The sequence below is a fragment of the Lemur catta genome, chromosome 20 (genome assembly GCF_020740605.2).
Source record: "Lemur catta isolate mLemCat1 chromosome 20, mLemCat1.pri, whole genome shotgun sequence".
NCBI classification, from domain to species: Eukaryota; Metazoa; Chordata; class Mammalia; order Primates; family Lemuridae; genus Lemur; species Lemur catta.
In genome coordinates this window covers 8361600-8374906 of record NC_059147.1, presented here as the reverse complement: position 1 = coordinate 8374906, position 13307 = coordinate 8361600, and the positions used below count along the sequence as shown (strand labels likewise).

The 13307-nt window shown below is 41.4% G+C and overlaps 1 long non-coding RNA gene across 1 annotated transcript; it reads right to left on the bottom strand.

Moving 5' to 3' along the window:
- Positions 1–1061: 1061 nt before the first annotated feature.
- LOC123625064 lies at positions 1062–13177 on the bottom strand. Its single transcript, XR_006730351.1, has 3 exons — positions 12998–13177; positions 11589–11877; positions 1062–1149 (listed from the first exon to the last, which is right to left on the bottom strand). It is a non-coding gene; the product is annotated as an uncharacterized LOC123625064 (long non-coding RNA).
- Between the last annotated feature and the right edge of the window lie 130 nt (positions 13178–13307).

The following is a 13307-nucleotide window of genomic DNA, read 5'->3' as shown; positions in this document are numbered from 1 at the left end:
TGATGCCGGGTCCATACTTCACCAGACTTCCAAAGGAGCTCACAGCATTGTCCTTAAGAATCCTGGAGGAGCGATACCGAGAAACTATCTGCCAATGGTGCAAGCTTGAGGCCTGTTCTTTCTTTGTTAAAAATGAAAATCAAATAGTGTTAGGGTAGCGTAAAAGACATGTTAGCACCAAGCTGAGACAATCTCTATGACATAATAGGAAGGACTGAAAGGGAATAGAAAAGAGAATGACTTTCTCCATGTAATTTAGGGTCTGTGGACTCCATTAAATCATTTCGGGTACCTTGGGTTAAGGTAGAGTCTTCAGAAATCCCAATTATATTGCCCATACACTATTTAGGGATACATTGCAAATATACTAGTACCACTATTTTAAATTAATTTATCAGCTTATATCACTAAATATTTGTTGAGAGACTATTATGTACAAAGCTTGTATGTTAAGCCCACGTACTAAGTATTCCTTGAATAATGCAAGTGGAGAAGGCTATGTAATCATGGTTGTTTTATAGTAACTCCAATATCTGGGTACCCTTTAGGTATGCTCCACCATCTATTTCTTCCATCATGTGTTCTTGTCTCCTGAAATGACTGGTTGTTTGAAATTAGATGCCAGATATGTATCACAAATTAAGATAATTTGAGATTCTGGGTAATTTTATCTTCTAACAAATATTTGCTTTTATTCTTAGTAAACCGTTAAGGTAAAGGCAGATCACCTAATCCAATGAGGGATTCAGTTTATTCAAAGCTGGACTTCATTCCTTGTGAAGGTCGGTCTACTTCTGGTTCACCTTACTTCTAGGGTACAGCCCTTTGTGAATGTCAGCTAAAAACCTGGGATGCTTACCATGGACCCTTTTCCTTATTGGGTTCTGAATTCTCACTTTCCCCCTCAGTGTGGTAAGACTGCCAGGAGGAATGCTCAGCTTCTCTGCTGTGGGCCACAGCTTATAAATCAGATACAGGCCTTGAAGGGGAAGGGGGACTGAATGTCAAGCTCACCTCTTAGCACATGCCTTTTCTCAAGGAGCTCAGTCCCTCAAGTCCTTGCTGTCTTGGTAGCTTTCTGATGCCTTCAAACCAAATCAATCAAATATTTTGTCTGGCTTTTCTAATTGTCCTTGAGTGATGGATTATCTGCAACAAACAAGTCTATCATTACAACCTGTGGGTCATATTGTTACATGGGAAAAGCAAGTTACAAAAGAATATGCATAGCATGATCCTAGATTCATTAAAATAAAAATATTGATAATTTGTTAGAATATGCACAGGAACATAATCTGCAAGAGTCACCTAACCATGTACATTGGTTACCCATTATGCAATATTACATTTTCCACACTGCATATTTTTTTGTAATGTTTAGACTTCAGTTTTCAATAAGGATACATTTTATACGTAAGAGGAAAATAATAAGGTTATTTCCAAGAAATTAAAGAAATAAAAATGGCACAATAAAATAGTTGGAAAGTAAGATTTTCTTTGGTAGTTTCCTAATTTGGGAAAGCCAAGCTTATAGACGATCCAGCTATATAGGATTAGACTCATGCTGTTTATTACAGTAGCTTCCCCTTGCTAAGCTACAGTAGGAAGGGGCCTCTTGGTTCAGGGATTTTCCAGGTTGGTGAATTACCTGTAAGGATTCAAAATTACTTATTGGATCTTTTAATCTATTTGATCTGCAAATAAAAGAGAAACTAAAATTATACACATCTCTCAACTCTAGGAAAACATTTACTTAGCCAAACTAACTTTAGCATGCAACTAATTAAAAAGGACTTTCTTCTTGAAAAGAGAGACACATATCCATAGAGTGCTATAATTTATATAAAGGGCTCAATTTGAAAACTCCATTCCATCATTTCCCAAGTGAATACTGAAGTCCAAATTTGGGAGTTAATACTTACCTGAACTGATTTTCATATTATTGATTCCACCCTTTAGAATGGTTTCTAGCCATTTAAGATGATTTTGAGTCTGAATTTTGTCTCCAACTATCTTAACTAATGCTTTGGTCATTTTGTCGACTAAGAGTTCAGTAGGTATGTCTTCTATGTCCTGTTCTAAGATATTTATGAAAATATTGGGAAAATTTTAAAAAATATAAATCAAGTGCAGAATAAAGGGAGACTTTACTAAAGACTTCTCTCCAGGTTGTCAGTAATCAATGAACACCTTTGTGCATGATTAGTCAGTCCACTTCAAATCCACTGCGGTATAATCTTATCCACATTTCCCTATTCCACTAGAGCCACCACATATGTTATTCACATTCAAATCTTCTTGGTGAACTAACTTAGCCATAGACCATAAGAGCCAGTTGTTGTGGACCTCCTGCCCCATCCCCTGGCCATAGTGGATAGGCCCAAGGGTGAACACATGAACGCAAAGTGGGCCAATCAGATTCTCTATCTCTGGAATTTGTCAAAGAGGCACAGAGCATGAGTCTGTTAGCTGTTGAGAGCAACAGTCATGGGACTGAGGGGCTGAGGCCACCATTGTGGGGCACTCATGTGGGCCTTTTACAAGCAGAAGAATGGGGACTGGTTTATGGGGACTGATTTGTAAGAAGAAAGGAAAAAAACCAAAGCATATGTGCTTCGAGAAATATTAATAGAAATTTGAGAGATCTGACGTTATAACCTACACTTTGATTCTGTGAGGTTTTCCTGTAGTTTTAAAATAAACTCCCCCTTTGGCCTGAGCAAGTGTTTTGGGCTGAACCGTGTCCCCTCGAAATCCCTATGTTGAAGGCCTAAACCCCACTATCTCAGAATGTGACTGTATCTGGAGATAGGGCCTTTAAAGAGGTGATTAAGTTAAAATGAGGCTCTTAGGGTGGGCCCTAATCCAATCCAACTGGTGTCTTCGTAAGAGGAGAAAATTAGGACGCACAGAGGGACGCCGGAGACACCTGTGCACAGAGGGACGACCATGTGAAGACGCAGCAGGACAGCAGCTTCTGCAAGCCAGGAAGAGAGGCCAAAGGGGAAACCAGACCTGCCAACACCCTAATCTGGGTCTTCCAGCCTCCAGAGCTGTGAGAAAATGAATTGCCAGTCCGTGGTATTTTGCTGTGGCTGCCCTAGCAGACTAATACAGCAAGTTCAAGTGGGTTTCACTGCTGTCGCTCACACGTGGTAGAAAACTTGGAATCAACTGGATCAAAATATAAGAATATATATTATTTCACATAGCTAGAAATCAGGACAAGAAGAGCTCCGGGTTGGTTAATCAGTGACTCATGACATCGTGGAGGATCTACGTTCTCATGCTTCTGCTGTACCATTCTCATCTTAGCACGTCAGCTTTGACCACAGGCTAGATCCCTTTACGTCGGCAAGCCGGCTGCAACATTTCAGGACATGACATTGCCCTGAATAATGTAATATAAGAAACTACTATATTTTCTTTAGTGCTTCTTTTTAAAAGCAAGAGAATCCTTCTTAGAAGCCCTCCTGAACTCGTTTGCATTCGTCTTGTTGACCAGAAATGCATCATAGCCAACAACTACACTAATCACTGGCAATGAAAATAAGGCCATCATGGAAATCCACCCTGGGTGTGTAGGGTTTCAAGGGCAAGGGCAGGATCTAAATAAAATGGAGGTAGGGTTAGGAACAAAGAAGGGGGAATGAATTTGGAGTAGGTAACCAACAGTGTCTCCCAGTTCCTTTCACCAGTGCTCTCTAGACAGCAATTTCATGTACAAGATTATCATGGGAGATTTTGGCAAATGTATTACTGAAATAGTGACACCTTTAATACCCCTCTTCTGATATATCAGTTTAGTTAATACACATCGACAAAAGCACACACAAAATAAGTTTGGATTTTCATATTTTCATAACCCTGCATAATTTAAACTTTTTGTATGCTTTCTGTCATTCACTGCAATAACAATTTTACAGAATGAGAAACTGAGCCTCAGAGACTTGAAATGATTTGCACAAGAACATACAATGTTTGCTCCTAGTGAAAAAATGACTAGGGGGCATATGGCAGTAAGTGGTGATAGATTAGAGTAGATTAGAGAGATAAAGTGGTAAAATCAGAGGAATCTAGGTAAGATTATAAGGACCTTGAATATCAGAGGAAGGAGTTTAAAATCGATTAAATATATAGTAACATCTTAAACTGAAGAGTGATCTAAGGGAGTATCCCCAGAAGATTCATCAACAAGTGGTTTCTAAAAACAGTTCGTAAGTGGTTTAACAAAATAGCATACAGAGGCCAGACTCAATTTAAGAATCGCTCATTTTCCTTCAACCAAAATTTATTGAGCCTATAATAAATAGGTGGGAGGTCCTGTGTTGAGCAGTAGGGATAAGGTAGCGAGCAAGACAGATATGGCCACTTTCCTTATATCAAGCAAAGGCAGAAGGAGCTGTATTAATCAGGATAGGCTGGGCTATCCTGCTATAACAAATAAACACTGATATCTTGTAGCTCGAGATCACTGAGACATACTTTTGTCCATGTGAATTCTGAGACATGAATGGTTATCTTCCATCTTGTGCCTGTGCCTTCTAACCTCGACCTACCACAGTAGGTTGAGAGAGATATGGAGGATGCATGTCAATTCTTACTTGTCTCAGCCTGGAAGTGACACGTGTCACTTCTGCTTACAGTCCACTGGCCCAAACTGGTCACATGGCCCCTCATCTAACAGCAAGGAAGGTCGGGGAATACATGGCAGGGAGCACATGAATATTCGGTAAGTGGTAACTGTCTCTGCCATAAGGGTTTATAATAAATATCTGAGATAAAGATCTGCTTCTTCTTTATTCACTTACAAAGTTATATGTGTAAGGAGTGGTTATATAAACATCGCTTTAATGACAACTTCTGCTTGAGGAGAAAAAGCTTTCAGACTGTGTGTATAAGGAGAAGATAAAGAATAACAAGTCAATACTAAAGAAAGGTGACATTTTACTTTCTTTGCCCTACAGTGATGCAGTAGAAAGAAAAGACCTCAATTTGCATCACAGTTCTCCTACGTGCTACTCTTGTGTCCTTAAGCAAGTCATTCAACCTCTGCGAGCCTGCTTCTTCAACTTAAAAAAAAAAAGAATAATACTTATCTACACCAGAGAGATGTCATGAGGATTAAAAGTTAAATATATATATGCACATGTCTATGTGGCACCACAACTGGCACACAGTATAAGCTAATTAAATGTTAAACGAGTCTGCTGTCTATGGGTCAAAACAAACTGGAGATCAGAACTCCCAGGCGTGTTTCTTATGCCACCTTTCATGCAGGTGCTTGCATCAAATCTAACTCAGCTCCCCGGCTTTCAAAACTCCATTTCACTTCTTATCCTGTCTCCTCCCCCTACAACTAACTTCCCCACATCGTATCTCCCCAAGCTCTTCCCTTCAACACTCACTCACTGCTCCTGCTAGACAATTTTACTTGCTGTCGGAAAATTTTGATAGGTCTCTGAAAAACTCTTCCCATGTCACTGATTGCGTTAAATATTGGGGGCCCCTCGCTACCAGGCCAGTCCCTCCAGTCCCCCATCAGCATCAGGCTTGGCCATCTGGTTTTCTTTGACCGGTCAAAAGTGAATGGAAATGATGTGAGCAGAAGCTTTGAGAGCCATGGCACGTTTCCACCATCTCTCTTTTTGCTCTGCACAAGACCAACATGCTCTAAATAGAACCTTCCCTTTCAACTTTAGTCCTGAAATGAAGATGTGCAAAAGAGCAGCGGCTTATTGGTGGAGGACAGGAATGAGGCTGAGAAATAGTCTTCTGCACTGGTAACCCACTAAAATATTAGAGGTTACTTGTTACTGAAGCATAATCTATCCAAGAGATGGCTGAGACAACCCCAAATCCCTACTGCACATGCACCCTCTTCTCTTTAAGTAACTGTGTTCAAAACCTCCCTTCCCTAGCACATTTTTTCAACCCTCTTGCCTTCCCCAAATGGTATCTACTTTCAAATGCCTTCTCTCTGAAGCTTCCTCTGATTATCCTGATCGTAAATGATCTCCCTTCGCTAAGCAACACCCCATCACATTATCTGTAGAGATATCTGTAAATAAATGTTTGTTGACTACATTAGCAAAAGAATGCTTCTCCTATGGCACTGATTATAATATTTCATTATTATAATACTTCCCCTATGCCTTATAATATTTAGTGTGGACAGGAATCATGCTTTTTCCATCTCTGGAAACTTAGTACCATACACTTAGGCACATTAAACATTTGCTGAAAAATAAATGATATAACTTTTGGCTCTGGGTAAGATAGAGTAGTTACACTCTACCCTTTCTCTCTTTCTCTCTCTCTCTCTCTCTGGCACTGAGTGCAGCCATATAACTGGTACTTAAAGCACACAGTGGGAATTCAGGTGGTGATGGCTCCAGATTAAGAGAGCTCAGTCTTTCAGTAAAACAATAGCTGACATGTAGCTTTGGACTGCAGAATGGGTTTCTTTAGACCAATGAAATGCAAGAACTTCCTTAAGCTCCTTCTTCTGGGTCTGAGAATTGGCCAGTTCCATAAACGTTAACCAGAAAGGTGGCTCTTCAATGGCTACAATTTTATTGTTGTTATTGTTGCTGTAGGTATGTGAGATCCCAACCAGGGCTTCTAGTGATCTCTCCAGATTTATGACTGCAGTGTCCCTGATAAAGGACGGGGAGAAGCATGTGGTGAAATACCCCTTTGGGATCAGAAATAAAAGGGAAGGTGAGGAGGGATGGTCTATAATGCCCAGGGTGGTGTTTGTATGACAATCTGCATGCCTTAAGAAATTCTTACTTTATTTTACAGTGAAGAAGATATTTTGAGGAAGAGTAGAGAGTCCTCCTTCATAAAAAGTTATTTCCTCTTGAGGAAAAATAAGACAGTTAAAGATATGGTAGCACTGGGCAGACGGGCCAATAAACAAGGAACTTGGATGAAAAGTACCAAATGTGGATTTTAACTGAAGGTCTAGAAGAATCCAGGACACTCATGACATTTGTTGTGGGTGAATGACGGAGGGGACCCACAGGGGAGAAAGAGGCAATAGGTAGTAGCAGAGGCCAGTCTTAGAATCAGTCATTCAAGTTATGGGCGCGTCATTTGTAACAGCCATTCTGCCTCAAGATGTTCCAACCACGCACTAGTTCTGGAGTCTTTGGAACTCCACCGTGATCTTCATTTCCTGCCTGGCCGGGGCTTCTGCAGTGTGTTAAGCAATAGAAGGGAAAACAGTGGTGCTATTTCATTGCACAATTCTAGGGGGCACCACGCACACTACGTTTACGTAACAGAAGGAAGTTGTGTCCTCCTTTCTCACCAGTAGCCTTGATGGGGAGGAAACACCATGTTTTCCCTGAACTCCTTACAAAGATCACCTTTCTGATTGATTTCTATTATATATTTAACCATTCTTCAATTCTCAGAGCACTAGTTCAAAATTTTAAAATATTTCCCTTTTCTTCCACATGTTGTTGAAGGACAGACGGAGCAGAGAAAGCTAAATGCTTTTACCTGCTCCTCTTAAAAAAAGAAAATCTCTTGTGCCAACTAGCCTCACATTTTTAACCATGCCGTTAAAAAAGTGCAAATCCTCTAATCTAACTTGTAAAACATTTAATATTTTGGACATGCAGCTTTAATGACCATCCAGAAGTCACAGCGGCTGGATAATGGAAGCTGCTGGACTATTGTGCATTGGCCACAAAGCCATGAGGTGGGTCTTTCTCTGGGGTCAGGAGGTCAAGCTCCACAGCATTAATTTTGCTGAGTTTCTTTGTTATAAATAACAAACAAGGTCATTTATTTTCATTTTCTTGTTTCTAATTGCATGCATCTTCTCCCGAGGATGAACTCCATAAACAGGTGGCTGGAATGCTGGGGAGAAAACTTGAAACTCTTCCAGAAAAAGAGGGCATGTCCCACTCTGGTGAAACAGTTTGATGAGTTAGAGATTTAGTCACTGCAGGATATGCACCTGCACTATTACTTGAAAAGCAAACACTCATCTGTTTGGCACGCACAGATCTATGTAAATGAGGGGAGATTATTTTGCTGCTAGTCCTTGGCTGTTCTGTGATCAAATGCAATTGTTTCCCATTTCTTAAGAAACAGAATCTTTATTAGACTCAGTTCTTTTCTCAGTTATTTTTACAATTTTATTGTTCTATGGTTATTAAAAATAACATGCCATATAAATTAAGCCTAGAAACACGGATGTTTATCAAAGAAAGGATGTCATGAGAGATATTTATGTGCAATGGTATACGGATCTGTCATGGAAGGGTTTAATTAATATCTGCCTAGTGATTTTTTTTCTCCTTACTGCCCCTATAGCTGTCCCTCGGTGAAGAATAAAATATGGACTGACCCCAACCCATTTGTTAAAAAAGTACTGGGTCTTCAGCTTTCATTGTTCAGCCAGTGGGCTTTGTGGGCAACACGGTGGGGCCCTCCTGCTGTAAACTGCCTGGGCTTCCTGATTTTCACTCCTGTATAAACCCCCTCCCCCATCACTACCTTTGTCTCTTTGGGGAAAAAAAAAATCTTTTTTCACTTGAGCAAAATAAAAACTACCCAGTATTTGTTTCTGGAGTGTAATTATAAACTTCATTGTACATTCTTCCTGGCTTTGATGCTTATCTTGAAGAGTTCAGTGAAAATAAATTGTTTTTATGAAAGCAGAGAAACCATTTGATAAACACACTGTCTCTGAAAATTGTTCCTGCAAAAGAGGTCATTCTTTCACTTTAAAAGAAATAGAATATATTTCAGAAAACAGGCAGGACAACAGTTTAAGATTTCTGTGAATACAAGACTTTTTTTTTTTTTTAAGGCAGGGTGTAAATACACTGAAAATTGCACACCTCCTGATTGCGTTGAGTGTATTGGTTTCTAAAATAGCTTTATTGAAGAGTTACTTAGGTCACAAGCAAATACTTGCTGCATTTTGTATTTCTGGGAATGAATTCTCAGCTTAGTACTTTTTTGCTACTAGGGTTTTGGGGGTTACCGTTCCATAATTACTATATATATCTGTCAGAAGCTATGGGTGTATCTACTCTTAGTAAAAGTAATAGTCAACTGGGAAAATGGTTAGTTTTGAAGAGCTCTTCTTGTGTCTGGTAGTACAGAGACCAATATGACCAAAATTGGTTGTAGTAATATGAGAAGCAACCTAATGTACATAACTGAATATATATTTATTATCATGGAGGAAAAATTTGCTTATTTTTCTCCCCATTTGGCCATGTTTCTGTATTTTTTGACCAAAGTAAAAATATCAAAATAGCTCACATTTTCAGACCAGAAATTGTTTGGATTTATTGAAAACTGAAACTAACAATGACTACACTTGGGGATTTTTTTCACACTGTAATTCCTGTATGGAACTCTCTCCTGGTGATTGGTTTTAGATCATGCACTGGAGACTGGTAATGAGGGCCCCACGGTCACAATTTTTCCTCTATATCATGTGTAGGGTCATTTTTGTGAGAACCTTGGTAGGTTTTGTATGGGAAGTGTTGATTCTCTGGAATTCTTTTAAATTTCATGAAGATGGTTAAATACATATTAAGAATCCAGGCTGGAGAGGAATGCTATGCCTTATGACATGAAGCCAAATTCAGATATGTTTTACCAATATAATACATTAGTTGTTACTATGGGAATAGATGAGAAGAAACCTGAGTAGCTCTGGCCTTGTTAATTTCCATTTGGAGCTACTGTTAATTCGTCTACATTACAAATTGCAAACAAGGATCACAATATTTGGATAGGAGTTTTCATCACCTAAACCCAAGAGAATTAAACTGTATATATTGTTTAACAGTATCATCATCTCATCTGGGCAAGCGGAACATAGAGGGGTTAAATTACTTTTACAGATTCCTAAAAGTAGGGGTTACAGTAAGATTTTTGGTTATAAAACTCAGCAGGTTTAATGCCGTCCTCAGGGAGACTTTCTTGCATAATTTGGATCCAGATAAAGTAGAGAAAGTTTTCAGAGTTCCATCAAGATATAGTTTTTCCACAATGTAAAGTTTGTGTACTTCCCCCCCCGTTGTTTAGAGATTCTTGGATGACAACAGCTATTCAATTAGAAACATCAAGGTAATAAGACAGTTTTGACCCAAATCACCTAAAAACTTTAAAGCAGTTTTCTTATTCTCAGATGTTGTATTTTGGCAGCACAACTGATTCCTGTGCTTCCCTTCGAAATTGATAACAGTTAGCTCTGTTCCACATAAATTCAAAGCATATTTAAGATATGTTCTTGGAAAAGTTTCTTCAAATTCAAGGCTAATGTAGTATAAAGAAAACCTTTGTCTACGGCATTTCAGAAACAAGACTGCAGACAGACTGAAAAAGGTGACAGCCCTAAGATAACAAATAGCATGACAGTTAAAATTGCGTTCACTTTTCAAAAGCATCATTCTAAAGTTTTAAATGGATGGGCTTCAAATCCACTGAAACTCTTAAAATTAGATGGTATTTGAAATGCAATGGAGAGTTTAATCAGATCCATTGTATTAATAAATGAAACAACACACAATCCTAGTTTTAATGTATACAAAGGGCCTAAAACAGCAGTGTAAAAGGCTCGCCCCTTCCCCCCTTCCCCCAAGGTAGATTGTTCTCCACATCAGAGGTCCTGGATACACTCTTCTGCAATCCTACCTTAATCAGGTTCTCTGCAAATAATATCCCACTATTCAAACATTGTCTTCTTCCCCTTCCCCCTCCCTCTCTTCTTTCCTTTCTTCCTTCCCATTTTCCTTCTAAACTTCCTTTCTTAAATGAATATTTATTTATTGCAAACAAACTATGTACCAGGCATGGTCCAAGGTCCTTGGGACACAGCAGTGATCTGGCAGTGTGCACTGCACCCTCCTTTGAGCTGCCTTCTACAAATGCCATGGAGGCATGGAGTCTGGCGTCCTCACTGTATGTGAATTTGTTTTTCAGATTGCTTCTCTCAAAAGCAGCAGTGGCTGTGGCATAACAGGATAGCCAGGTGACTGAATGGTTCGGGCAGGGCATGTGTACATTTGTGCATGAGAGTGCACTGTGTGTGTGTGTGTGTGTGTGTGTGAAGAGTCCAATTCATAGTCCTCTTTGGGGACTTCCATGTGTCATGGTAGGATCCCCTTTCTCATTCAGTGTCTAAAATAGTGTCTGGCACATAGTAGGTATTCAAAAAATAACTGCTGGATGCATGGAGACAGGGCAAAATCAAGTCTGCAGCCTTCCCAAATGACCTGTTTCTGTCCCAGCGATTTTCTCATTCTAAATGTCCCAACATACCCATCTTCAGTCTCAGCATCAGGTTTCTTCTAACTCCTCTCCCCCCGCATTAAAATCTAAACTCATAACGTTTCCTTAGCTTACATCCTAAAACAAAATAATAAAATGCAGACTGATGAATATGGTTCCCCACTCAAAGGCATTTGCATCCTAACAGGGAAGGGAACTTTAAAGGGAAAGACTTTTCCAAAACAACCGCTAAGAGGTGGTGTGGAATGTGACTGGGCATTCCTAACTCTTGAGAGCCTGGGGGCGCGGGTGGGGGGGTAGGGTAAGGTCCTTACTTGAGTTTCGGGCTCCGCAGCCCAGGGCTTGATGGAACGCATCGGCCCACGTGCAATCCCACCCTCGCAGCTAGCGGTGTCTCCACTGGGAAGCGTATTTGTATTCCTGATCCTCGAGGTCTGATTACAACTTCAGGTTTAGTCTCTAACTTTGATTATACTTTTCTTCATCCTCTGTAATCAAGCTCAGATTGCTCCAGATGCACGACGGAACGAGCAGAAGGTGAGGAGTGTGAGCGTGCAACGAAAAACTCGGCTTCCCAGCCGTTTGGCTCCTTGTAAGAGCTATCTGGAAAGAAAAAAAAATTCTCTTTTGGTACCCCAGATCAGCAGGCTGCTCCTCTCCCGAGGCCAGATCCTGCACCATAAGCCATTGTTAAATACTAATAGTGAAACTTAAAAGATGTTCTCTTGCGAGACAACAGGTGGCCACTGCAACCTCTAGCTCTGATTGGTGGAAAGGCCACAGGCGCCCAGTGGCCCCGAGAAAGGGCCTCCACTTCTGCGTTTCAAGAACTTACTCAATGGGGTGTTGTCCTGATAATATCTCAGCTCACTGCCAATTTGTGCAACCCGCTGGGCCATTAGGGAGCGCCGCTGGGTTGTCAATGTTAAATGGAGACGGGGGAGAGGAGACCAAAGCTTTTTCGGGAGGGGGGATCGGAGTCAATCCAGGGACAATGTGAGCAGTTGTTCCTTTCCTGAAAACACACCGCTCTCTCGTGCAGGCTCCTGACACGAGTTTTTGCTAGGGGAAGCGCAAATACACAAACTCTCACCTAATTGAAGTTTTTTTTTTTTTTTTTTCCTGCTTGCTTCCAGAAAGATAATAATGAGGGAAGGTAGACACACAGGTGTCACAAGCCTGAGTGTCTACTTTGGGGAACAGAAGAAATGAGAAGAAACTCATGTAATGCTTCTCTGAAAAAGTTCAGGCCCCGGGCCAGCCACGTGTGTCCAGGGGACGATGCTGTTAGCGAGTGTCCTGTGAAATATTTCAAAATTTCTGCCTGCCTGTTGAAGTAGCTCGCAGATCACTAACCGGGGGACGAGGCAGGTCTCACCGCCTCTCCATAACGTTTCCATCCAGGATAAAGCCCCTTCCCTTCGCCAAGGCTGAAGGCCAAACTCTCAAATTAACTCAGGGCAATAAAGCCGATGCGAAAAAAAATAAATAAAAAATGGAGCTCAAAGAAAGAGAAAGAAATAAAGAGGGGGTGGGCGAGTGCAGAGTGAGGAAGTTAATCACCCAGAACCTTTTAGGAAAATAGGGACATTTTCTCTGCGACAGCAGCGAATGATCCGCCTAGATCCAGTTACTCAAACGCCTTTCGAATGTAAACAAGAGCAAAGAAAATAGGAAGAGGACCGACACGAGGCTTAACCTGGGAAGCTTCGAGTCCGCCTACCTGGGAAAGGTCAGGCCCCAACACCCCTTCTGGAAAATACCACAGGTGTACAGGGGGCCCCGGCTCCCGGCTACGGGGAAACGCTGGAGCAGGTTAGCTGCTGGGTGAGGTGTGTCCGCGCAGGGACCATTCGAGGGGCAAGGCGGGGAGGGGAGCGGGGCCCGGGGCCAGGCACCCACGCGGGAGGAGCGGGGACGGGGAGAGGGAGGGACGGGACAGGGGCGCGGAGGGACCGCGCGGCGCGGGGATGCCCGGCCGAGGGAGGCGGCGGTCGGGAAGGAGGCGGGTGGGACCCCCGGGGCACAGGGCC